At 46.1% G+C, this 24,818-nt stretch overlaps 18 non-coding genes and 1 pseudogene across 18 annotated transcripts; all 19 read left to right on the plus strand.

The window, feature by feature from the left end:
- The first annotated feature begins 78 nt into the window (after nucleotides 1-78).
- Nucleotides 79-242, plus strand: LOC134119225 (U1 spliceosomal RNA). Its single transcript, XR_009950779.1, has one exon. It is a non-coding gene; the product is annotated as a U1 spliceosomal RNA (small nuclear RNA).
- Nucleotides 243-2,025: 1,783 nt separating this feature from the next.
- LOC134119377 (U5 spliceosomal RNA) lies at nucleotides 2,026-2,141 on the plus strand. Its single transcript, XR_009950930.1, has one exon. It is a non-coding gene; the product is annotated as a U5 spliceosomal RNA (small nuclear RNA).
- Nucleotides 2,142-2,720: 579 nt separating this feature from the next.
- Nucleotides 2,721-2,911, plus strand: LOC134119243 (U2 spliceosomal RNA). Its single transcript, XR_009950797.1, has one exon. It is a non-coding gene; the product is annotated as a U2 spliceosomal RNA (small nuclear RNA).
- A 259-nt stretch (nucleotides 2,912-3,170) lies between these two features.
- LOC134119226 (U1 spliceosomal RNA) lies at nucleotides 3,171-3,334 on the plus strand. The gene has a single exon (XR_009950780.1). It is a non-coding gene; the product is annotated as a U1 spliceosomal RNA (small nuclear RNA).
- A 1,072-nt stretch (nucleotides 3,335-4,406) lies between these two features.
- Nucleotides 4,407-4,522, plus strand: LOC134119378 (U5 spliceosomal RNA). The gene has a single exon (XR_009950931.1). It is a non-coding gene; the product is annotated as a U5 spliceosomal RNA (small nuclear RNA).
- Nucleotides 4,523-5,057: 535 nt separating this feature from the next.
- On the plus strand, nucleotides 5,058-5,248 carry LOC134119244 (U2 spliceosomal RNA). Its single transcript, XR_009950798.1, has one exon. It is a non-coding gene; the product is annotated as a U2 spliceosomal RNA (small nuclear RNA).
- A 259-nt stretch (nucleotides 5,249-5,507) lies between these two features.
- On the plus strand, nucleotides 5,508-5,671 carry LOC134119227 (U1 spliceosomal RNA). Its single transcript, XR_009950781.1, has one exon. It is a non-coding gene; the product is annotated as a U1 spliceosomal RNA (small nuclear RNA).
- A 1,783-nt stretch (nucleotides 5,672-7,454) lies between these two features.
- Nucleotides 7,455-7,570, plus strand: LOC119206946 (U5 spliceosomal RNA). Its single transcript, XR_005118235.2, has one exon. It is a non-coding gene; the product is annotated as a U5 spliceosomal RNA (small nuclear RNA).
- Nucleotides 7,571-8,149: 579 nt separating this feature from the next.
- LOC134119245 (U2 spliceosomal RNA) lies at nucleotides 8,150-8,340 on the plus strand. Its single transcript, XR_009950799.1, has one exon. It is a non-coding gene; the product is annotated as a U2 spliceosomal RNA (small nuclear RNA).
- A 259-nt stretch (nucleotides 8,341-8,599) lies between these two features.
- Nucleotides 8,600-8,763, plus strand: LOC119206951 (U1 spliceosomal RNA). The gene has a single exon (XR_005118240.2). It is a non-coding gene; the product is annotated as a U1 spliceosomal RNA (small nuclear RNA).
- A 1,068-nt stretch (nucleotides 8,764-9,831) lies between these two features.
- Nucleotides 9,832-9,947, plus strand: LOC119206945 (U5 spliceosomal RNA). Its single transcript, XR_005118234.1, has one exon. It is a non-coding gene; the product is annotated as a U5 spliceosomal RNA (small nuclear RNA).
- A 579-nt stretch (nucleotides 9,948-10,526) lies between these two features.
- LOC119206939 (U2 spliceosomal RNA) lies at nucleotides 10,527-10,717 on the plus strand. Its single transcript, XR_005118229.2, has one exon. It is a non-coding gene; the product is annotated as a U2 spliceosomal RNA (small nuclear RNA).
- Nucleotides 10,718-10,976: 259 nt separating this feature from the next.
- Nucleotides 10,977-11,140, plus strand: LOC119206948 (U1 spliceosomal RNA). The gene has a single exon (XR_005118237.2). It is a non-coding gene; the product is annotated as a U1 spliceosomal RNA (small nuclear RNA).
- Nucleotides 11,141-12,208: 1,068 nt separating this feature from the next.
- LOC134119379 (U5 spliceosomal RNA) lies at nucleotides 12,209-12,324 on the plus strand. Its single transcript, XR_009950932.1, has one exon. It is a non-coding gene; the product is annotated as a U5 spliceosomal RNA (small nuclear RNA).
- Nucleotides 12,325-12,903: 579 nt separating this feature from the next.
- On the plus strand, nucleotides 12,904-13,094 carry LOC134119246 (U2 spliceosomal RNA). Its single transcript, XR_009950800.1, has one exon. It is a non-coding gene; the product is annotated as a U2 spliceosomal RNA (small nuclear RNA).
- Nucleotides 13,095-13,353: 259 nt separating this feature from the next.
- Nucleotides 13,354-13,517, plus strand: LOC134119228 (U1 spliceosomal RNA). Its single transcript, XR_009950782.1, has one exon. It is a non-coding gene; the product is annotated as a U1 spliceosomal RNA (small nuclear RNA).
- Nucleotides 13,518-14,592: 1,075 nt separating this feature from the next.
- Nucleotides 14,593-14,708, plus strand: LOC134119380 (U5 spliceosomal RNA). The gene has a single exon (XR_009950933.1). It is a non-coding gene; the product is annotated as a U5 spliceosomal RNA (small nuclear RNA).
- A 5,626-nt stretch (nucleotides 14,709-20,334) lies between these two features.
- On the plus strand, nucleotides 20,335-20,569 carry LOC119206942 (U2 spliceosomal RNA; annotated as a pseudogene).
- Nucleotides 20,570-20,828: 259 nt separating this feature from the next.
- LOC134119232 (U1 spliceosomal RNA) lies at nucleotides 20,829-20,992 on the plus strand. Its single transcript, XR_009950786.1, has one exon. It is a non-coding gene; the product is annotated as a U1 spliceosomal RNA (small nuclear RNA).
- Nucleotides 20,993-24,818: the final 3,826 nt, after the last annotated feature.

Consider the following 24,818-nt stretch of genomic DNA (forward strand, 5'->3'; position numbering starts at 1 on the left):
AGGACGGTGCCATCTGGGAACCGTCACCCCAAGTGCTCTGTTTGGGAATACCACTCCTGTCTCTGTCACTACCAACTTATACTTACCTGGCAGGGGAGATACCATGATCACAAAGGTGGTTCACCCAGGGCGAGGCTCAGCCATTGCACTCCGGCTGTGTTGACCACTGCGAATTCCTCAAATGTGGGAATCTCGACTGCATAATTTGTGGTAGTGGGGGACTGCGTCCGCGCTCTCCCCTGATATTAGTGTCAAAGAAAAACCAGTGCTTTCCACTTGGACACATCTCTTTCAACTACTGTTGGTCCCCAAGATTGAGCCTCTTTGCCAACAATGGACCAGTATACTCACCACTGGAGTGTTAAACCACTGAGTGATTGTCTGAATTAACAGTAAACCAACAACATTTCAGGAGGGCCTTACAATTTTTGATTGAAAAAAAATCAATGACTTTTGAGGTTTGTTTTTGGGTGATTCCATTTTCGGACAGAGGTGCCTGAAAGTGAAGTCACTGTCTAAATTCAAAGTGAATTCAACAAGAGTTCATCAGGAGCTTGCACGTGTGTGCTCGTGTGCATGCTCTACCCATGGTGGCCCTGAGCTTGTGTGTGAAGTTTGCAGAGTGCGGCTGTCAGTCCAAGAATTTGTGAAACCGACCACTACAAACCGGGAAATGAGTTTGGATTTTGCCTGCAACTCTGTCTTGGTTGGTGCTGGGCTGCTGAAATTTGGACCAGCTCCTCCCGGGGCCCTCAGGGGGGCCACTGTAGATTTTGGGCCCAATAGGAGGTTCCCCTGGGGAAGCTCCCATTGACTCCCATTCAGTCCGAGTGTGTGTGTGTGTGCGTGCACGTGTGTACTTGCGTGCATGCTCTTCCCGTGGTGGCCCTGAGCCTGTGTGTGAAGTTTTCAGAGTGTTTTTGTGGTAGTTGGGGACTGCGTCCGCACTCTCCACTGATATTAGTGTCAAAGAAAAACCAGTGCTTTTAACTTGCACACATCTCTTTGAACTACTGTTGGTCCCCAAGATTGAGCTTCTTTGCCAACAATGGACCTGTTTACTCACCACTGGAGTGTTAAATCACTGAGTGATTGTCTGAATTAACAGTAAACCAACAACATTTCAGGAGGGCCTTACAATTTTTGATTGAAAAAAAATCAATGACTTTTGAGGTTTGTTTTTGGGTGATTCCATTGTCGGAAAGAGGTGCCTGAAAGTGAAATCACTGTCTGAATTCAAAGTGAATTCAACAAGAGTTCATCAGGAGCTTGCACGTGTGTGCTCGTGTGCATGCTCTACCCATGGTGGCCCTGAGCTTGTGTGTGAAGTTTGCAGAGTGCGGCTGTCAGTCCAAGACAGGTCTCCAAGAATTTGTGAAACCGACCACTACAAACCGGGAAATGAGTTTGGATTTTGCCTGCAACTCTGTCTTGGTTGGTGCTGAGCTGCTGAAATTTGGACCAGCTCCTCCCGGGGCCCTCAGGGGGGCCACTGTAGATTTTGGGCCCAATAGGAGGTTCCCCTGGGGAAGCTCCCATTGACTCCCATTCAGTCCGAGTGTGTGTGTGTGCGTGCACGTGTGTACTTGCGTGCATGCTCTTCCCGTGGTGGCCCTGAGCCTGTGTGTGAAGTTTTCAGAGTGCAGGGCAGTGTTTTTGTGGTAGTTGGGGACTGCGTCCGCACTCTCCACTGATATTAGTGTCAAAGAAAAACCAGTGCTTTTCACTGGCACACATCTCTTTGAACTACTGTTGGTCCCCAAGATTGAGCTTCTTTGCCAACAATGGACCTGTTTACTCACCACTGGAGTGTTAAATCACTGAATGATTGTCTGAATTCACAGTAAACCAACAACATTTCAGGAGGGCCTTACAATTTTTGATTGAAAAGAAATAGATTTTTTGAGGAAAGGGGGCTGGGAAATGGGTTAGGCTTTGGACACCTGCAGCTCAACCACTCCCTACCCCAAGAGGGATTACTTGTTCCACAGGGATATAGGGCTGCCTTTCACCTGATTGTGCTACTGACTTTGGTTTCTCTTCAATACGCATAAGTCTTTCGCCTTTTACTAAAGACTTCCGTGGAGAGGAACAACAATGAGTTGACCTTATTTTTTGCCAGGCTCTGCTATTTGGCTAAGCCTCATGTACTTGTAAGAAAAATAAATTAGTAGGATGGAAGAGCCTGTCATTCGAGTAAACTTATTCCTGGAGTCTCTGGTTGAGCTTTGGATCAAGTCTCAAATTACTGTCTGAATTTAGAGTGAAATCAAGATTTAGGCAGGAGCTTACACTTTTGATTGCAAAAAAAACGAATGATTTTTGAGGGCTGTTTGGGGTTAGTTCCATTTTTAGACAGAGGTGCCTAAAAGTGAAATCACTCTCTGAATTATAAGTGAATTCAACAAGAGTTCATCAAGAGCTTACACTTTTGATTGGAAGGAATCAACAAGAGTTCATCAAGAGCTTACACTTTTGATTGGAAGGAATCAACAAGAGTTCATCAAGAGCTTACACTTTTGATTGGAAGGAATCAACAAGAGTTCATCAAGAGCTTACACTTTTGATTGGAAGGAAATCAAAGATTTTTAAGAATACAGGCTGCGTGGGGAGTGGGATGTTAAGTAACAGGCGACTGCCACGCCCATTTGTATGAGCCGCACCCCGACATTTGAGAGATGCGCTAGTCCGTTGGGTCTGGAGGCAAACATTCATGTGTCATCGCTTCTCGGCCTTTTGGCTAAGATCAAGTGTAGTATCTGTTCTTATCAGTTTAATATCTGATATGTCCTCTATATGAGGACTACATATTAAGCCGATTTTTAGCTCTGGGAGATGAAAAAGGGGCTTGCTCTGCTCACTCCAAGCATTGACCCGGTATTGCAGCACTTCCGGGAACGGTGCAACCTTTATCTTGTGAAAAAAATAACTGGTGACCCAATTCATTGGTGTAGTCTAGGTAGTTGGTTTGCCTCTGTGTACAAGTCTCAACTGGCTGAGACTTTTGGCAAGCAACTGATATGTTTACTCATCAATTGTGCCTTTATTTTGCATTTCACACTGATCACTGATTTTAAATTCACTGATCTGTGAGGACGGTGCCATCTGGGAACCGTCACCCCAAGTGCTCTGTTTGGGAATACCACTCCTGTCTCTGTCACTACCAACTTATACTTACCTGGCAGGGGAGATACCATGATCACAAAGGTGGTTCACCCAGGGCGAGGCTCAGCCATTGCACTCCGGCTGTGTTGACCACTGCGAATTCCTCAAATGTGGGAATCTCGACTGCATAATTTGTGGTAGTGGGGGACTGCGTCCGCGCTCTCCCCTGATATTAGTGTCAAAGAAAAACCAGTGCTTTCCACTTGGACACATCTCTTTCAACTACTGTTGGTCCCCAAGATTGAGCCTCTTTGCCAACAATGGACCAGTATACTCACCACTGGAGTGTTAAACCACTGAGTGATTGTCTGAATTAACAGTAAACCAACAACATTTCAGGAGGGCCTTACAATTTTTGATTGAAAAAAAATCAATGACTTTTGAGGTTTGTTTTTGGGTGATTCCATTGTCGGAAAGAGGTGCCTGAAAGTGAAATCACTGTCTGAATTCAAAGTGAATTCAACAAGAGTTCATCAGGAGCTTGCACGTGTGTGCTCGTGTGCATGCTCTACCCATGGTGGCCCTGAGCTTGTGTGTGAAGTTTGCAGAGTGCGGCTGTCAGTCCAAGACAGGTCTCCAAGAATTTGTTAAACCGACCACTACAAACCGGGAAATGAGTTTGGATTTTGCCTGCAACTCTGTCTTGGTTGGTGCTGAGCTGCTGAAATTTGGACCAGCTCCCCCCGGGGCCCTCAGGGGGGCCACTGTAGATTTTGGGCCCAATAGGAGGTTCCCCTGGGGAAGCTCCCATTGACTCCCATTCAGTCCGAGTGTGTGTGTGTGTGTGCGTGCACAAGTGTACTTGCGTGCATGCTCTTCCCGTGGTGGCCCTGAGCCTGTGTGTGAAGTTTTCAGAGTGCAGGGCAGTGTTTTTGTGGTAGTTGGGGACTGCGTCCGCACTCTCCACTGATATTAGTGTCAAAGAAAAACCAGTGCTTTTCACTGGCACACATCTCTTTGAACTACTGTTGGTCCCCAAGATTGAGCTTCTTTGCCAACAATGGACCTGTTTACTCACCACTGGAGTGTTAAATCACTGAATGATTGTCTGAATTCACAGTAAACCAACAACATTTCAGGAGGGCCTTACAATTTTTGATTGAAAAGAAATAGATTTTTTGAGGAAAGGGGGCTGGGAAATGGGTTAGGCTTTGGACACCTGCAGCTCAACCACTCCCTACCCCAAGAGGGATTACTTGTTCCACAGGGATATAGGGCTGCCTTTCACCTGATTGTGCTACTGACTTTGGTTTCTCTTCAATACGCATAAGTCTTTCGCCTTTTACTAAAGACTTCCGTGGAGAGGAACAACAATGAGTTGACCTTATTTTTTGCCAGGCTCTGCTATTTGGCTAAGCCTCATGTACTTGTAAGAAAAATAAATTAGTAGGATGGAAGAGCCTGTCATTTGAGTAAACTTATTCCTGGAGTCTCTGGTTGAGCTTTGGATCAAGTCTCAAATTACTGTCTGAATTTAGAGTGAAATCAAGATTTAGGCAGGAGCTTACACTTTTGATTGCAAAAAAAACAAATGATTTTTGAGGGCTGTTTGGGGTTAGTTCCATTTTTAGACAGAGGTGCCTAAAAGTGAAATCACTCTCTGAATTATAAGTGAATTCAACAAGAGTTCATCAAGAGCTTACACTTTTGATTGGAAGGAATCAACAAGAGTTCATCAAGAGCTTACACTTTTGATTGGAAGGAATCAACAAGAGTTCATCAAGAGCTTACACTTTTGATTGGAAGGAAATCAAAGATTTTTAAGAATACAGGCTGCGTGGGGAGTGGGATGTTAAGTAACAGGCGACTGCCACGCCCATTTGTATGAGCCGCACCCCGACATTTGAGAGATGCGCTAGTCCGTTGGGTCTGGAGGCAAACATTCATGTGTCATCGCTTCTCGGCCTTTTGGCTAAGATCAAGTGTAGTATCTGTTCTTATCAGTTTAATATCTGATATGTCCTCTATATGAGGACTACATATTAAGCCGATTTTTAGCTCTGGGAGATGAAAAAGGGGCTTGCTCTGCTCACTCCAAGCATTGACCCGGTATTGCAGCACTTCCGGGAACGGTGCAACCTTTATCTTGTGAAAAAAATAACTGGTGACCCAATTCATTGGTGTAGTCTAGGTAGTTGGTTTGCCTCTGTGTACAAGTCTCAACTGGCTGAGACTTTTGGCAAGCAACTGATATGTTTACTCATCAATTGTGCCTTTATTTTGCATTTCACACTGATCACTGATTTTAAATTCACTGATCTGTGAGGACGGTGCCATCTGGGAACCGTCACCCCAAGTGCTCTGTTTGGGAATACCACTCCTGTCTCTGTCACTACCAACTTATACTTACCTGGCAGGGGAGATACCATGATCACAAAGGTGGTTCACCCAGGGCGAGGCTCAGCCATTGCACTCCGGCTGTGTTGACCACTGCGAATTCCTCAAATGTGGGAATCTCGACTGCATAATTTGTGGTAGTGGGGGACTGCGTCCGCGCTCTCCCCTGATATTAGTGTCAAAGAAAAACCAGTGCTTTCCACTTGGACACATCTCTTTCAACTACTGTTGGTCCCCAAGATTGAGCCTCTTTGCCAACAATGGACCAGTATACTCACCACTGGAGTGTTAAACCACTGAGTGATTGTCTGAATTAACAGTAAACCAACAACATTTCAGGAGGGCCTTACAATTTTTGATTGAAAAAAAATCAATGACTTTTGAGGTTTGTTTTTGGGTGATTCCATTTTCGGACAGAGGTGCCTGAAAGTGAAGTCACTGTCTAAATTCAAAGTGAATTCAACAAGAGTTCATCAGGAGCTTGCACGTGTGTGCTCGTGTGCATGCTCTACCCATGGTGGCCCTGAGCTTGTGTGTGAAGTTTGCAGAGTGCGGCTGTCAGTCCAAGAATTTGTGAAACCGACCACTACAAACCGGGAAATGAGTTTGGATTTTGCCTGCAACTCTGTCTTGGTTGGTGCTGGGCTGCTGAAATTTGGACCAGCTCCTCCCGGGGCCCTCAGGGGGGCCACTGTAGATTTTGGGCCCAATAGGAGGTTCCCCTGGGGAAGCTCCCATTGACTCCCATTCAGTCCGAGTGTGTGTGTGTGTGCGTGCACGTGTGTACTTGCGTGCATGCTCTTCCCGTGGTGGCCCTGAGCCTGTGTGTGAAGTTTTCAGAGTGTTTTTGTGGTAGTTGGGGACTGCGTCCGCACTCTCCACTGATATTAGTGTCAAAGAAAAACCAGTGCTTTTAACTTGCACACATCTCTTTGAACTACTGTTGGTCCCCAAGATTGAGCTTCTTTGCCAACAATGGACCTGTTTACTCACCACTGGAGTGTTAAATCACTGAGTGATTGTCTGAATTAACAGTAAACCAACAACATTTCAGGAGGGCCTTACAATTTTTGATTGAAAAAAAATCAATGACTTTTGAGGTTTGTTTTTGGGTGATTCCATTGTCGGAAAGAGGTGCCTGAAAGTGAAATCACTGTCTGAATTCAAAGTGAATTCAACAAGAGTTCATCAGGAGCTTGCACGTGTGTGCTCGTGTGCATGCTCTACCCATGGTGGCCCTGAGCTTGTGTGTGAAGTTTGCAGAGTGCGGCTGTCAGTCCAAGACAGGTCTCCAAGAATTTGTGAAACCGACCACTACAAACCGGGAAATGAGTTTGGATTTTGCCTGCAACTCTGTCTTGGTTGGTGCTGAGCTGCTGAAATTTGGACCAGCTCCTCCCGGGGCCCTCAGGGGGGCCACTGTAGATTTTGGGCCCAATAGGAGGTTCCCCTGGGGAAGCTCCCATTGACTCCCATTCAGTCCGAGTGTGTGTGTGTGCGTGCACGTGTGTACTTGCGTGCATGCTCTTCCCGTGGTGGCCCTGAGCCTGTGTGTGAAGTTTTCAGAGTGCAGGGCAGTGTTTTTGTGGTAGTTGGGGACTGCGTCCGCACTCTCCACTGATATTAGTGTCAAAGAAAAACCAGTGCTTTTCACTGGCACACATCTCTTTGAACTACTGTTGGTCCCCAAGATTGAGCTTCTTTGCCAACAATGGACCTGTTTACTCACCACTGGAGTGTTAAATCACTGAATGATTGTCTGAATTCACAGTAAACCAACAACATTTCAGGAGGGCCTTACAATTTTTGATTGAAAAGAAATAGATTTTTTGAGGAAAGGGGGCTGGGAAATGGGTTAGGCTTTGGACACCTGCAGCTCAACCACTCCCTACCCCAAGAGGGATTACTTGTTCCACAGGGATATAGGGCTGCCTTTCACCTGATTGTGCTACTGACTTTGGTTTCTCTTCAATACGCATAAGTCTTTCGCCTTTTACTAAAGACTTCCGTGGAGAGGAACAACAATGAGTTGACCTTATTTTTTGCCAGGCTCTGCTATTTGGCTAAGCCTCATGTACTTGTAAGAAAAATAAATTAGTAGGATGGAAGAGCCTGTCATTCGAGTAAACTTATTCCTGGAGTCTCTGGTTGAGCTTTGGATCAAGTCTCAAATTACTGTCTGAATTTAGAGTGAAATCAAGATTTAGGCAGGAGCTTACACTTTTGATTGCAAAAAAAACGAATGATTTTTGAGGGCTGTTTGGGGTTAGTTCCATTTTTAGACAGAGGTGCCTAAAAGTGAAATCACTCTCTGAATTATAAGTGAATTCAACAAGAGTTCATCAAGAGCTTACACTTTTGATTGGAAGGAATCAACAAGAGTTCATCAAGAGCTTACACTTTTGATTGGAAGGAATCAACAAGAGTTCATCAAGAGCTTACACTTTTGATTGGAAGGAATCAACAAGAGTTCATCAAGAGCTTACACTTTTGATTGGAAGGAAATCAAAGATTTTTAAGAATACAGGCTGCGTGGGGAGTGGGATGTTAAGTAACAGGCGACTGCCACGCCCATTTGTATGAGCCGCACCCCGACATTTGAGAGATGCGCTAGTCCGTTGGGTCTGGAGGCAAACATTCATGTGTCATCGCTTCTCGGCCTTTTGGCTAAGATCAAGTGTAGTATCTGTTCTTATCAGTTTAATATCTGATATGTCCTCTATATGAGGACTACATATTAAGCCGATTTTTAGCTCTGGGAGATGAAAAAGGGGCTTGCTCTGCTCACTCCAAGCATTGACCCGGTATTGCAGCACTTCCGGGAACGGTGCAACCTTTATCTTGTGAAAAAAATAACTGGTGACCCAATTCATTGGTGTAGTCTAGGTAGTTGGTTTGCCTCTGTGTACAAGTCTCAACTGGCTGAGACTTTTGGCAAGCAACTGATATGTTTACTCATCAATTGTGCCTTTATTTTGCATTTCACACTGATCACTGATTTTAAATTCACTGATCTGTGAGGACGGTGCCATCTGGGAACCGTCACCCCAAGTGCTCTGTTTGGGAATACCACTCCTGTCTCTGTCACTACCAACTTATACTTACCTGGCAGGGGAGATACCATGATCACAAAGGTGGTTCACCCAGGGCGAGGCTCAGCCATTGCACTCCGGCTGTGTTGACCACTGCGAATTCCTCAAATGTGGGAATCTCGACTGCATAATTTGTGGTAGTGGGGGACTGCGTCCGCGCTCTCCCCTGATATTAGTGTCAAAGAAAAACCAGTGCTTTCCACTTGGACACATCTCTTTCAACTACTGTTGGTCCCCAAGATTGAGCCTCTTTGCCAACAATGGACCAGTATACTCACCACTGGAGTGTTAAACCACTGAGTGATTGTCTGAATTAACAGTAAACCAACAACATTTCAGGAGGGCCTTACAATTTTTGATTGAAAAAAAATCAATGACTTTTGAGGTTTGTTTTTGGGTGATTCCATTGTCGGAAAGAGGTGCCTGAAAGTGAAATCACTGTCTGAATTCAAAGTGAATTCAACAAGAGTTCATCAGGAGCTTGCACGTGTGTGCTCGTGTGCATGCTCTACCCATGGTGGCCCTGAGCTTGTGTGTGAAGTTTGCAGAGTGCGGCTGTCAGTCCAAGACAGGTCTCCAAGAATTTGTGAAACCGACCACTACAAACCGGGAAATGAGTTTGGATTTTGCCTGCAACTCTGTCTTGGTTGGTGCTGAGCTGCTGAAATTTGGACCAGCTCCTCCCGGGGCCCTCAGGGGGGCCACTGTAGATTTTGGGCCCAATAGGAGGTTCCCCTGGGGAAGCTCCCATTGACTCCCATTCAGTCCGAGTGTGTGTGTGTGCGTGCACGTGTGTACTTGCGTGCATGCTCTTCCCGTGGTGGCCCTGAGCCTGTGTGTGAAGTTTTCAGAGTGCAGGGCAGTGTTTTTGTGGTAGTTGGGGACTGCGTCCGCACTCTCCACTGATATTAGTGTCAAAGAAAAACCAGTGCTTTTCACTGGCACACATCTCTTTGAACTACTGTTGGTCCCCAAGATTGAGCTTCTTTGCCAACAATGGACCTGTTTACTCACCACTGGAGTGTTAAATCACTGAATGATTGTCTGAATTCACAGTAAACCAACAACATTTCAGGAGGGCCTTACAATTTTTGATTGAAAAGAAATAGATTTTTTGAGGAAAGGGGGCTGGGAAATGGGTTAGGCTTTGGACACCTGCAGCTCAACCACTCCCTACCCCAAGAGGGATTACTTGTTCCACAGGGATATAGGGCTGCCTTTCACCTGATTGTGCTACTGACTTTGGTTTCTCTTCAATACGCATAAGTCTTTCGCCTTTTACTAAAGACTTCCGTGGAGAGGAACAACAATGAGTTGACCTTATTTTTTGCCAGGCTCTGCTATTTGGCTAAGCCTCATGTACTTGTAAGAAAAATAAATTAGTAGGATGGAAGAGCCTGTCATTCGAGTAAACTTATTCCTGGAGTCTCTGGTTGAGCTTTGGATCAAGTCTCAAATTACTGTCTGAATTTAGAGTGAAATCAAGATTTAGGCAGGAGCTTACACTTTTGATTGCAAAAAAAACGAATGATTTTTGAGGGCTGTTTGGGGTTAGTTCCATTTTTAGACAGAGGTGCCTAAAAGTGAAATCACTCTCTGAATTATAAGTGAATTCAACAAGAGTTCATCAAGAGCTTACACTTTTGATTGGAAGGAATCAACAAGAGTTCATCAAGAGCTTACACTTTTGATTGGAAGGAATCAACAAGAGTTCATCAAGAGCTTACACTTTTGATTGGAAGGAATCAACAAGAGTTCATCAAGAGCTTACACTTTTGATTGGAAGGAAATCAAAGATTTTTAAGAATACAGGCTGCGTGGGGAGTGGGATGTTAAGTAACAGGCGACTGCCACGCCCATTTGTATGAGCCGCACCCCGACATTTGAGAGATGCGCTAGTCCGTTGGGTCTGGAGGCAAACATTCATGTGTCATCGCTTCTCGGCCTTTTGGCTAAGATCAAGTGTAGTATCTGTTCTTATCAGTTTAATATCTGATATGTCCTCTATATGAGGACTACATATTAAGCCGATTTTTAGCTCTGGGAGATGAAAAAGGGGCTTGCTCTGCTCACTCCAAGCATTGACCCGGTATTGCAGCACTTCCGGGAACGGTGCAACCTTTATCTTGTGAAAAAAATAACTGGTGACCCAATTCATTGGTGTAGTCTAGGTAGTTGGTTTGCCTCTGTGTACAAGTCTCAACTGGCTGAGACTTTTGGCAAGCAACTGATATGTTTACTCATCAATTGTGCCTTTATTTTGCATTTCACACTGATCACTGATTTTAAATTCACTGATCTGTGAGGACGGTGCCATCTGGGAACCGTCACCCCAAGTGCTCTGTTTGGGAATACCACTCCTGTCTCTGTCACTACCAACTTATACTTACCTGGCAGGGGAGATACCATGATCACAAAGGTGGTTCACCCAGGGCGAGGCTCAGCCATTGCACTCCGGCTGTGTTGACCACTGCGAATTCCTCAAATGTGGGAATCTCGACTGCATAATTTGTGGTAGTGGGGGACTGCGTCCGCGCTCTCCCCTGATATTAGTGTCAAAGAAAAACCAGTGCTTTCCACTTGGACACATCTCTTTCAACTACTGTTGGTCCCCAAGATTGAGCCTCTTTGCCAACAATGGACCAGTATACTCACCACTGGAGTGTTAAACCACTGAGTGATTGTCTGAATTAACAGTAAACCAACAACATTTCAGGAGGGCCTTACAATTTTTGATTGAAAAAAAATCAATGACTTTTGAGGTTTGTTTTTGGGTGATTCCATTGTCGGAAAGAGGTGCCTGAAAGTGAAATCACTGTCTGAATTCAAAGTGAATTCAACAAGAGTTCATCAGGAGCTTGCACGTGTGTGCTCGTGTGCATGCTCTACCCATGGTGGCCCTGAGCTTGTGTGTGAAGTTTGCAGAGTGCGGCTGTCAGTCCAAGACAGGTCTCCAAGAATTTGTGAAACCGACCACTACAAACCGGGAAATGAGTTTGGATTTTGCCTGCAACTCTGTCTTGGTTGGTGCTGAGCTGCTGAAATTTGGACCAGCTCCTCCCGGGGCCCTCAGGGGGGCCACTGTAGATTTTGGGCCCAATAGGAGGTTCCCCTGGGGAAGCTCCCATTGACTCCCATTCAGTCCGAGTGTGTGTGTGTGCGTGCACGTGTGTACTTGCGTGCATGCTCTTCCCGTGGTGGCCCTGAGCCTGTGTGTGAAGTTTTCAGAGTGCAGGGCAGTGTTTTTGTGGTAGTTGGGGACTGCGTCCGCACTCTCCACTGATATTAGTGTCAAAGAAAAACCAGTGCTTTTCACTGGCACACATCTCTTTGAACTACTGTTGGTCCCCAAGATTGAGCTTCTTTGCCAACAATGGACCTGTTTACTCACCACTGGAGTGTTAAATCACTGAATGATTGTCTGAATTCACAGTAAACCAACAACATTTCAGGAGGGCCTTACAATTTTTGATTGAAAAGAAATAGATTTTTTGAGGAAAGGGGGCTGGGAAATGGGTTAGGCTTTGGACACCTGCAGCTCAACCACTCCCTACCCCAAGAGGGATTACTTGTTCCACAGGGATATAGGGCTGCCTTTCACCTGATTGTGCTACTGACTTTGGTTTCTCTTCAATACGCATAAGTCTTTCGCCTTTTACTAAAGACTTCCGTGGAGAGGAACAACAATGAGTTGACCTTATTTTTTGCCAGGCTCTGCTATTTGGCTAAGCCTCATGTACTTGTAAGAAAAATAAATTAGTAGGATGGAAGAGCCTGTCATTCGAGTAAACTTATTCCTGGAGTCTCTGGTTGAGCTTTGGATCAAGTCTCAAATTACTGTCTGAATTTAGAGTGAAATCAAGATTTAGGCAGGAGCTTACACTTTTGATTGCAAAAAAAACGAATGATTTTTGAGGGCTGTTTGGGGTTAGTTCCATTTTTAGACAGAGGTGCCTAAAAGTGAAATCACTCTCTGAATTATAAGTGAATTCAACAAGAGTTCATCAAGAGCTTACACTTTTGATTGGAAGGAATCAACAAGAGTTCATCAAGAGCTTACACTTTTGATTGGAAGGAATCAACAAGAGTTCATCAAGAGCTTACACTTTTGATTGGAAGGAATCAACAAGAGTTCATCAAGAGCTTACACTTTTGATTGGAAGGAAATCAAAGATTTTTAAGAATACAGGCTGTGTGGGGAGTGGGATGTTAAGTAACAGGCGACTGCCACGCCCATTTGTATGAGCCGCACCCCGACATTTGAGAGATGCGCTTGTCCGTTGGGTCTGGAGGCAAACATTCATGTGTCATCGCTTCTCGGCCTTTTGGCTAAGATCAAGTGTAGTATCTGTTCTTATCAGTTTAATATCTGATATGTCCTCTATATGAGGACTACATATTAAGCCGATTTTTAGCTCTGGGAGATGAAAAAGGGGCTTGCTCTGCTCACTCCAAGCATTGACCCGGTATTGCAGCACTTCCGGGAACGGTGCAACCTTTATCTTGTGAAAAAAATAACTGGTGACCCAATTCATTGGTGTAGTCTAGGTAGTTGGTTTGCCTCTGTGTACAAGTCTCAACTGGCTGAGACTTTTGGCAAGCAACTGATATGTTTACTCATCAATTGTGCCTTTATTTTGCATTTCACACTGATCACTGATTTTAAATTCACTGATCTGTGAGGACGGTGCCATCTGGGAACCGTCACCCCAAGTGCTCTGTTTGGGAATACCACTCCTGTCTCTGTCACTACCAACTTATACTTACCTGGCAGGGGAGATACCATGATCACAAAGGTGGTTCACCCAGGGCGAGGCTCAGCCATTGCACTCCGGCTGTGTTGACCACTGCGAATTCCTCAAATGTGGGAATCTCGACTGCATAATTTGTGGTAGTGGGGGACTGCGTCCGCGCTCTCCCCTGATATTAGTGTCAAAGAAAAACCAGTGCTTTCCACTTGGACACATCTCTTTCAACTACTGTTGGTCCCCAAGATTGAGCCTCTTTGCCAACAATGGACCAGTATACTCACCACTGGAGTGTTAAACCACTGAGTGATTGTCTGAATTAACAGTAAACCAACAACATTTCAGGAGGGCCTTACAATTTTTGATTGAAAAAAAATCAATGACTTTTGAGGTTTGTTTTTGGGTGATTCCATTGTCGGAAAGAGGTGCCTGAAAGTGAAATCACTGTCTGAATTCAAAGTGAATTCAACAAGAGTTCATCAGGAGCTTGCACGTGTGTGCTCGTGTGCATGCTCTACCCATGGTGGCCCTGAGCTTGTGTGTGAAGTTTGCAGAGTGCGGCTGTCAGTCCAAGACAGGTCTCCAAGAATTTGTGAAACCGACCACTACAAACCGGGAAATGAGTTTGGATTTTGCCTGCAACTCTGTCTTGGTTGGTGCTGAGCTGCTGAAATTTGGACCAGCTCCTCCCGGGGCCCTCAGGGGGGCCACTGTAGATTTTGGGCCCAATAGGAGGTTCCCCTGGGGAAGCTCCCATTGAATCCCATTCAGTCCGAGTGTGTGTGTGTGTGTGCGTGCACGTGTGTACTTGCGTGCATGCTCTTCCCGTGGTGGCCCTGAGCCTGTGTGTGAAGTTTTCAGAGTGCAGGGCAGTGTTTTTGTGGTAGTTGGGGACTGCGTCCGCACTCTCCACTGATATTAGTGTCAAAGAAAAACCAGTGCTTTTCACTGGCACACATCTCTTTGAACTACTGTTGGTCCCCAAGATTGAGCTTCTTTGCCAACAATGGACCTGTTTACTCACCACTGGAGTGTTAAATCACTGAATGATTGTCTGAATTCACAGTAAACCAACAACATTTCAGGAGGGCCTTACAATTTTTGATTGAAAAGAAATCATAGATTTTTTGAGGAAAGGGGGCTGGGAAATGGGTTAGGCTTTGGACACCTGCAGCTCAACCACTCCCTACCCCAAGAGGGATTACTTGTTCCACAGGGATATAGGGCTGCCTTTCACCTGATTGTGCTACTGACTTTGGTTTCTCTTCAATACGCATAAGTCTTTCGCCTTTTACTAAAGACTTCCGTGGAGAGGAACAACAATGAGTTGACCTTATTTTTTGCCAGGCTCTGCTATTTGGCTAAGCCTCATGTACTTGTAAGAAAAATAAATTAGTAGGATGGAAGAGCCTGTCATTTGAGTAAACTTATTCCTGGAGTCTCTGGTTGAGCTTTGGATCAAGTCTCAAATTACTGTCTGAATTTAGAGTGAAATCAAGATTTAGGCAGGAGCTTACACTTTTGATTGCAAAAAAAACGAATGATTTTTGAGGGCTGTTTGGGGTTAGTTCCATTTTTAGACAGAGGTGCCTAAAAGTGAAATCACTCTCTGAATTATAAGTGAATTCAACAAGAGTTCATCAAGAGCTTACACTTTTGATTGGAAGGAATCAACAAGAGTTCATCAAGAGCTTACACTTTTGATTGGAAGGAATCAACAAGAGTTCATCAAGAGCTTACACTTTTGATTGGAAGGAATCAACAAGAGTTCATCAAGAGCTTACACTTTTGATTGGAAGGAAATCAAAGATTTTTAAGAATACAGGCTGCGTGGGGAGTGGGATGTTAAGTAACAGGCGACTGCCACGCCCATTTGTATGAGCCGCACCCCGACATTTGAGAGATGCGCTAGTCCGTTGGGTCTGGAGGCAAACATTCATGTGTCATCGCTTCTCGGCCTTTTGGCTAAGATCACCATGGTAATCCATTTTTGACAACGCAAGGGAAGCGCGTGACGACGGAGGAATGGCCACATCACCCAACGAGCAGCCGATCCCAAAGGTCGGGCTGAGGTATACTCTGAGATTTCGAGCTACCAAAGAAGAAGATCAGGTCCTGTCGAGAGTTTTTTTTGGAAAACAAGTCATCATGGGCCAGCTCAATCTGGTGATACAGGATGTTCTGTGCATTCAGTGGAACCAGCAGGAAAAAGCTTTTGACGTTACCTTCAGGACCGAGGACATCTACAGAAGAGTATCGGAAATCTGCAGAAAGGAGGCGAAGGTGAGCCCTCTTGCCTACTACGAAGTCCTGAACCTTGACAGACCGAACTTCAGAACAGTGTCAGTCCATATGTACAACCCCTTTGTCACTGATGAAGCTTTAGTTTCCTTTCTGTGCCAGTATGGGGACGTGGCAACATCAGCCCGCCATATAAAAGACCCACTTGGTTTTTGGACCGGACGTCGGCTGTTCCAGGTTCTGCTGAATCCAGATCCGACAGGGCCGGATGGCCTCCAACACCCCCCTGCCTTTTTTAGTCTTGGGGGCGACCGCGGGTATTTGTTCTATAACCGCCAGCCAGCCTTCTGTCGTAAATGCAGACGGTCTGGCCACTCAGAAGCAGGCTGCACGGGGGAAAGCTGCCGGTTTTGTGGGCAAACAGGACACGTGGCCAAGGAATGTGTGGCACCGAAAACTTGCCACGGATGCGGAGGGGCGGACCACCTCTATAGGAGCTGCCCTAGCCGCAGGAGGACTTTTTCCGAGGTTGCAAAACAAACGGGAGTCCTTAACAGAACCACAGTGCAGGAAACAGAATCCGAGACATCGCGGCCTACCAAGGAGGGGCCAGCACCGATGGGGCCTGGAGCAGATACCTTAGAGGGAGGAGTGGGAGCCGCATTGCAGGACGAAGGAGCAGCACTAGTGGACGAGGCAGCCCAAGCAGCAGACCATAGCGAGATGGAGGAGTTTCCGGAGCTTACGCTTGGTGCATCCTTCCCCACGATGAAGCCAGGGGCACGAAAGGTCTCACAGGTTTTTGGAACACTGACGTGTGAGTATGAAGAGTGTGCAGAGGAGGCATGCAGTAAAAAAACCAAGAGGGAGAAGACGGATGTCGTGGATGAAAAGGAGGGGATTGACGGCAGTAGGAGAGAGGAAGCCGTGAAGCTGGGGAATGCCACTGACGACAGTGGAGCCAGAGAGGACATACAACAGGACCCAAATGGGAATGCTGCAGAAGAGTTGGAGGGACAGTGCACAGGGGAAGGAGCTGCCTTGATGGCCGAAGGGCTGGGGATGGATTTTGAACTCCCCCAAGGCTTGCTCATGTTGTCATCCCCATATGGGGAGGACGTATATGATGGACCTAGTCGACCGGCAAACTCGGCAAACACGGTTCCTCTTTCCTGGGCTGAACAGATGGACAAAGACACCCCGTACACCCAGTAGGGGGAACAAACTTTGCCTGAAATGGGTTCTCTTAAGGTACTGTCATTAAGTACAAGGGGAATGAGGGACAAAGTGAAAAGGAGGGTCGTTTTCGAATTTGTGGCCACACTCCAAGCTGATTACTGAATGGCCTTATTTTCAGTAATGACCATAAATGTCAGGGGTATGAGGAATGTGGTGAAGAGGGCAAGTATTTACCAATACCTGTTTCAGACGCCCTTACATGTTTGCTTTCTGCAGGAAGTGCATCTGAGGGATGGTGGGGATGTCAGGGCCTTTTCGGAGGCCTGGCTCAAGGGTGAGTCCAGATGGGGAGTCGGGGGGGTACACTCCTCAGGGGTCGGAATCCTCTTTGGGAATAAAGAGTTTCAAGTTCGGGACAGTTTTTCAGTGGTCCAGGGGAGGGTCCTGGTGGTGGATGCATTTTGGAGGGGGGTTTCATTTAGATTTATTAATGTGTATGCACCAGCGGAGCCGAAGGGACGTAAGGCCCTATTTATTGCACTAACAGAGGTGTGTGTCACAAACAAGGTGGTGGTTCTAGGGGGGGATTTCAATGTCTCTTTTGAGGGGTCGGGGGATTTTAGTTTGCCGTATTTGACAGATTTGGTGAAGGGGTTCATGCTGAAAGACGGGTACAGGGCTGTGGAGCCAACAGGCGAGGGTACAACATGGTCAAATTCACGGGGTGCACATAGTAGGATTGATTTTGTTTTTGTGCCAGGTGCTGTTGCTGTACGTAAGGCAGTTGTGAGACCAGTGTGGTTCTCTGACCACAACCAACTGGAGGTGGCCTTTTTAGTGGTGGCCCCAAGTTTTGGAAAGGGGTACTGGAAGTTAAATTGCAGGGTGTTGGGGGAGGAGGCTTTCCGTAGAGCCGTCATTTCACACTATGAGGGGTGGGTCTTACTGAAGCCCTTCTTTGGCAATATTGTGGACTGGTGGGAATACATAAAGGTAAACATCAGGAGGGTGACGGTTGAATATTGTTCAGAAAGAGCAAGGGAAAAGAGGGGGGGTTTTAGGAGGCTTCAAAAGGAGTTGCATTCTTTAATGGAGGCAGAGAACAAGGGGGGAATAAGGGATAAGCAGAGGGACAGGGAAGTGAGGGAACAATTGGGCCTGTATTTTAAAGGGAAAGCTGATGACTTCCTGAAAAGATGTAGGATGGAATCATTAAATGTGGCAGAGACCTGTACGCCCATGTTTTTTAAACAGGTGAGGGATGCCCGGTCAAGGGTGTGTATTTCCGGGCTACGGGAGAAAGATGGTAACCTTGTCTCGGATCCAAGAGGCATGGTTGGGATTGCCTCCAAATTTTTTGGGGACACCATGGGGCCACAAGAGGTGGACGGACCAGAACAAGGAGGTTTTTTAAAGGGCCTTGAGGTTAAGGTGCCAGGGGAAGTGGTGGAGGCCTTAGAACGTCCGGTGGGTCTTGCGGAATTGGAGGAAGCTATGAGAGGGTTGGGAGCGGGAAAGGTGCCAGGGATTGATGGGTTACCGAAGGAATTTTATGCAACTTTTTGGGGAATCCTGCGGGAGGATTTTTTAAAAGTTGTGGGGTCAGTGATAGAAGGGGGGCTGTTGGGGAAGACAATGAGGGAGGGGGTGTTGACACTGTTACACAAAAAAGGGGAAAAAGAGGACCTGGGAAATTTCAGGCCAATAACTCTCCTCTGCGTTGATTACAAGATCATCGCCAGAGTGTTGGCTAGACGACTCCGATCGGCTCTACCTCATGTGGTAAATGTGGATCAGACATGCGGGGTGGAGGGGAGACACATCCAATGGAATTTAGGGCTGGTGAGGGATTGTATCCACTGGGCGGAGGAACGTGGGGTGCCTCTCATGCTGGTGGGGTTGGACATGGAAAAGGCGTTTGATAGGGTCAACCAAGGTTTTTTGGCAGCTGTCTTAGAGAGGATGGGTTTCGGACCCATTTTTCGGAGGTGGTTAGGGATTATGTATACAGGGGTTGGAAGTAGGGTGGGAGTGAATGGGCATATGGGGGATCTGGTGCCACAGCAAACAGGGGTGAGGCAAGGGTGTCCACTCTCACCACTGCTTTTTGTTTTATATGTCGAACCTCTAGCTTTAGCTATTAGGGCGGATGCTGAGGTTAAAGGATTGCGCCTTCCAGGAGGGGGAGAAAGAGATTTGAGGATGTCTCAGTATGCAGATGACATGACTCTCTTTTTAACAACGGAGAGCTCCTTGCTTCGTGTTTTGGACATCTTGGAGTCCTTTTCCAAAGTATCCGGGGCAAAGGTCAATGTGGGAAAATCCAAAGTCAAGTATTTTGGACCATGGAAGGGGAGAGGGGGGGTGCAGTTTGGATTGTCAGAGTGCCAGGGTCCAATGAGAATACTGGGGGTGGATTTTGATAAAAGCGAGAGTGGGCGGGTGAATTGGAGAAGGCGACTGGCTGGTGTGAGGTCAAGAATAGGGCTGTGGAAGACCCGACGTTTATCCTTAACTGGGAGGGTTTTGGCAGTCAAGGCGGACATCCTGCCATCAATAATTTACCTGGCGTATGTTTTCCCGCTGCCTCCGGAGTATAGGAGAAGATTAGTGGGGGATGTCTTCTCCTTTGTGTGGGGGGGATATGAGTATGTGAGGAGGGACTGGATGAAGCAAGGCGTAACAGAGGGGGGGAGGGGAGTGCCTGATGTTCCGCTTAAATTAGATGTTCTTTTCTTTTCTTTTTGCTGCAATGGGGTAAGATCCCCCAGTGGGCACTGGTACCACGTGCTGCTCAGGTTTTGGCTGTCCTTTCCCCTGAGGAATTTGGTGAAATGGGAGAATGGGCGGCCGAAAGGGGAAATTATTCCACCACATTACAAGCAGATGATAGGCTGGGCTAAGAGGCACAAGGAGTGTGGGGAAGGGGACCTATGCCTGGATCATAGGAGGCTATACAAGGCCTTAGTGGCAAAACAGGGACCTGTGAGGGTTCTCGGAGTCGGCAGAGACAAGTGGACTTTTACGCAGCACAAGGAGCTGCCAAACCGACTGAAAGACATCAACTGGCTATGCCTACATAAGAGGATGCCTGTGAGGGATACTTTGTACAGGCATGGCCTGTCAAGGCTACGCTCCTGTCCACGGTTAGGTTGCGGCAGAGACGAGGATTTGTGCCATGTTTTTTGGGGATGTGGGTTTGCAAGAGCAATGTGGGGAGAGCTGGGGGTTTTTTTTCCGAGATTGGGGAGACTGTCTTATGAGGTTTTGATGTTGGGTGTGGGATTAAGAGGACGAGGGAGGGAGGGATTTTTGTTGTGGTTAATTCTGTCAATGGGGAAGGCAGCACTTTGGGATGACAGAATGGCCCTTATTAAAAGTAATGAGGGAAACGAGATAGAAAGTATTGTCGCGAGGGTGAGGGAGAAGCTGCGCCAGATGAAAAGGGGGGAGGAGGAAAAGTATGGCTTCCATGCAGCTAAGGAACGATGGAAGAGAGTGTGGCCCTAGGGGGTAGGGTTTAAGTTCTACAAACTGTATTATGTATGAGTTCTGCATTGTATTATCCGTATATTGTATTTTTGCTGGTGTAATGGATGATGTAAGGTAAAGATGTGTAAGATAATAAAAAAAAAAAAAAAAAAAAAAAAAAAATCTGTTCTTATCAGTTTAATATCTGATATGTCCTCTATATGAGGACTACATATTAAGCCGATTTTTAGCTCTGGGAGATGAAAAAGGGGCTTGCTCTGCTCACTCCAAGCATTGACCCGGTATTGCAGCACTTCCGGGAACGGTGCAACCTTTATCTTGTGAAAAAAATAACTGGTGACCCAATTCATTGGTGTAGTCTAGGTAGTTGGTTTGCCTCTGTGTACAAGTCTCAACTGGCTGAGACTTTTGGCAAGCAACTGATATGTTTACTCATCAATTGTGCCTTTATTTTGCATTTCACACTGATCACTGATTTTAAATTCACTGATCTGTGAGGACGGTGCCATCTGGGAACCGTCACCCCAAGTGCTCTGTTTGGGAATACCACTCCTGTCTCTGTCACTACCAACTTATACTTACCTGGCAGGGGAGATACCATGATCACAAAGGTGGTTCACCCAGGGCGAGGCTCAGCCATTGCACTCCGGCTGTGTTGACCACTGCGAATGGGGGTGAGCCGTACAGTAGTGCAATTCAATCGAAGACCATTGGCTTACAATCCACAGTAAAACTTGCAAAAATAGCGCCTCCTGGTGGACTACACATGGAATGTTTGATTAATGTTTGTTTACTTCCTGGTAGATCTCTATTGGCTCCTGAGCTGACTATTCATGGAATGTGTGATTAATGTATGTTTACTTCCTGGTAGTTCTCTATTGGCCCGAGCTGATAGATTAATCCAATTATGCAACATTGTTTTTATTTACTCTATTGCTTTTTTACAGGACTGCTACATGGACTTCCCACCACTGGAATACATGCAAACAATATCACTTCAAATAGTCAATTAAAAGGCGTCCAAAATGTCTTACCTGCTTTTAGTGTCATTTAGACTGATGATCATCTGTATTGATTGCATGACTGGGAAATGTTTTGTTGTTTGTATTTTGATCATTATTGAAACATTTTCTACAGTGGTTTCTCTCACCATGGAAACATATAGACATCGATTTTGTTTAACATACTTATCTGTTTATATTGTTCTTGCTTTTTTTTCTTATTTTGCAGTATCTTATTCCAATTCACCAACTCAAATTTCTCTGTGTAACATGCGTGGCAATAAATGGTTTCTGATTCAGATTGTGATACCTGAAGTTATTATTGAATTGTGCAGAAATAGAAAATCTAGAAAGTATATTTGTAGCTGTTTATTTACTGTTTCTGAACTTATTTAAAATAAAAACTATTCTTGTGAGTTAATGTTTTATATGTGTTGACATGTAATGTGTACCCTTTTTATTTTCAAACTCCCTTATGACAATTGGAAGTGGTTTGATATTTCAGAACTGCCTAATGTTTTTATTCAAAACATATGAGATATTTTAATAAAGGCTTATGAACTTAATCTGGCACCCTATATTTATTTGTGTCTCTTATTTGTAATGGAAATAATGATTAATTTTCCACAACGCTTCACTGTAACACATTCTGCTTTATCAAGTAAAAGGGAGCACAATCATAAATATAACAGTACATCTGTCATAAAAGACACAATATGTAAACTATTTACAACATGCACAGGTATTTTAAGATCTACACTATTTACAACATGCACAGGTATTTTAAGATCAACACTATTTACAACATGCACAGGTATTTTAAGATCTACACTATTTACAACATGCACAGGTATTTTACAGGTATTTTAAGATATAAACTATTTACAACATGCACAGGGATCTTTACGATCTAAACTATTAACAATATGCACCGGGATTTTCACAAATATCTAAACTATACAATATAAAAAACACTGTGATGCAACTGCATAATATGCAGGTTGTCACTGTTTGTCCACAACAGAAATGAAGTGTTCGTAGCTGTCGTACACTGTTTTGTCCAGACCCTTGGAAGTTGACATCAATGTCACAGGGCAGAAAACCTTTCTTTTGTATTTTTTATGTCCCTGGGTCGGTCGGCCACAGCATGTACATAGAGGGAGTTTGTGCACCCGCGACACCTCGACTCCAACTGCAGAGGGTTGATCCATACTTTTTCGCTTGTACTGCGTGGATCTTGCCCAGGATGGTAAGCTTAAATCACAAGCAGTAGGCGGAGATGGCAGTGGAGGATGCGCAGGCAATATATGCCGAGTGGAGGGGCCAGCACACTCAATGTTGGCTGTGGAGACAGATGTGGAGGGCAGAGGTCTGGTGATGGTGGAGGTGGCAGGGGTGGTTTTAACAGGCAGTTTCAGGAGTGGCAGTGGTGGTTGAGGCCGGGAGAGAGGCATCATCATGTCCGTCCTTCCCTTCAACACCTTAGTCCCTGCCGTGCTGGGCGTGGGCATGTACTCCATCAGAGGGTAGAGTGGTGGAGGGAGGACTGACGGCTGGTGGGGTGCTGGAGAGAGGTCAGCAGATGAAATTGAGGTGATCTTCGTTACAGTGGAGGACTGTTTTGTGGCATTCATGTTGAGGAGGCGCTCCTGACGTCGGATGAAGTCCCGCACGGTTTTAATGTTAATCTTTGGAAGGGGAATGCCAGCTTTGCACAGGATCGGATCCTCCACCAGAATCCGGTGCTGGATTCTTTCATATGACTTACAAATTGTGCTTTTCTCGGGACTGCAGCGAGATCCTTGAGGGGAGCGCAGCCACAGCAGTTTAATCAGTGTGTACATCAGCCTGTTGTGTTGAGCGCTGACGTCTTGTTGAGCCGGTGCGTAGCGCTTAGCCATCTTAAGCTTCTGAATCACAGCAGCATCAACCAGATCGTCTCTCTTAGTGCGGCAGTAGAGCGTGTTGCCCCAGTGCGTTCTGTAGAGCTGGTTGAACTGCTGCGGCTGCTTGTCGTGCTCCTCCACGGCGTTCCAGGCTTCGAGGACCTTGTTCCTCTGCTCAGTGGAAAGAGTCAGCTTGTCCTCTGTAAGGCTGATTTCCACCAGAGCAGAGCAGAACTTTTCCAGCCTTTCAAAGCCAGGAAGCGGGTTTGAACTGCAGGCATCAACCTGTTGACAAGTTTCCATATAAAAGTTCCAATGAGCACGTTATCACGTTAGCAATCAATGCATTGCATTTACATTTGACCACATATACATATACTCACAAAGGCTGGAGGGTCCACAGTTGCGGTTTCGTTGCTGGTGAGGTTAATGTGGGGCAGGATGGCATCCAACACGTCGGCACCAGCCTCCCCGTCGCTCTGGTAGGCTTCGTCGGCTTCTGGATCTGGGTTGGGCTGCCCATGCTGAACCACCTCCTCCTCTGGACCAGGTCCATCATTGATGATGTCCACGAGAGAAAATGGTTCAGATTCACCTGTGCTTTGGCTGAATAAATATTCCAACCCCAGCAACTCGTTGGAAGCAACATTGGCGGGGGCCCGGAAATTCTCCTCCACAGTCTCGCCGAACAGCTGCTGACAGCGGGTGTTGAGGCGGTCAATGAGCGGTGCAGAGTATGTCCTGTGGTTCCGTCCCTCCGTCACCCGGCGCCTCTTTAACTGACCAGATTTATGCTGAAATATCTGAACAGGGGTGAACAGGCCTCTTTCTGCGTCCTCTTTTAGCCAGGATATGTCTGCTGATGGGACACCATTGGGGTTTTCCCACAAACGCACCCAGCCCTCCAGCTCCACCTGGAACGCAGAAACAAAACATTTGGTTATTTTTGTCTAAAAATGATTGCTAAAACATGAAACCAATTACAACATTTAAAACAAATGTCTAATTTACTTTGTTTGCATATAGTGTGAATATCACTTACAGAGGAGTCACTCAGAGTTGATTCCACGGCGGAATCAGGACCCCTGGATGTGGACGGGGTCTCTGTGGGCTGGCTGGTTGACGCGTGCTGGTCCGTCCTCACAGGGGTCTCCGGCTGCTTGGTCCTCACAGGGGTCTCCGGCTGCTTGGTCCTCACAGGGGTCTCCGGCTGCTTGGTCCTCACAGGGGTCTCCGGCTGCTTGGTCCTCACAGGGGTCTCCGGCTGCCTGGGCCTCACGGGGGTCGTGGGCAGATTTGCCGTCTCAGACTGACTCCTCGGCTTTGTCCTGTCTGTGGGTCGGAAATCCTGGCTCTGCCTGCCAGTTTTGCGACATGGAGGCTCTTGGAACTTCAGCAAGTCTAAGAATTCACCAAACACAATAGTTTTGTATTGTATTATATGTTCCAATGTAGGTTATGATGTCTGTTAATTGTGAATCTCACTAACCTTCAACTTCCTGGCTTGCAGCAACCAATTCAGCGTCATCATCTGCCGAAGATGAGGGATCACACCTAGTGCTAGCCTGCGGTTGGTGCACAACAAATGTAAAGTCTTAGTTTTATGACATATCAGTTATTAATTACCAAAAACCAACAAACTAATTTTGCCTTCTGCATATTCTGCTCTTCATAACT

Source organism: Pungitius pungitius, unplaced genomic scaffold (genome assembly GCF_949316345.1).
Source record: "Pungitius pungitius unplaced genomic scaffold, fPunPun2.1 scaffold_24, whole genome shotgun sequence".
In the NCBI taxonomy this organism is placed as follows: Eukaryota; Metazoa; Chordata; class Actinopteri; order Perciformes; family Gasterosteidae; genus Pungitius; species Pungitius pungitius.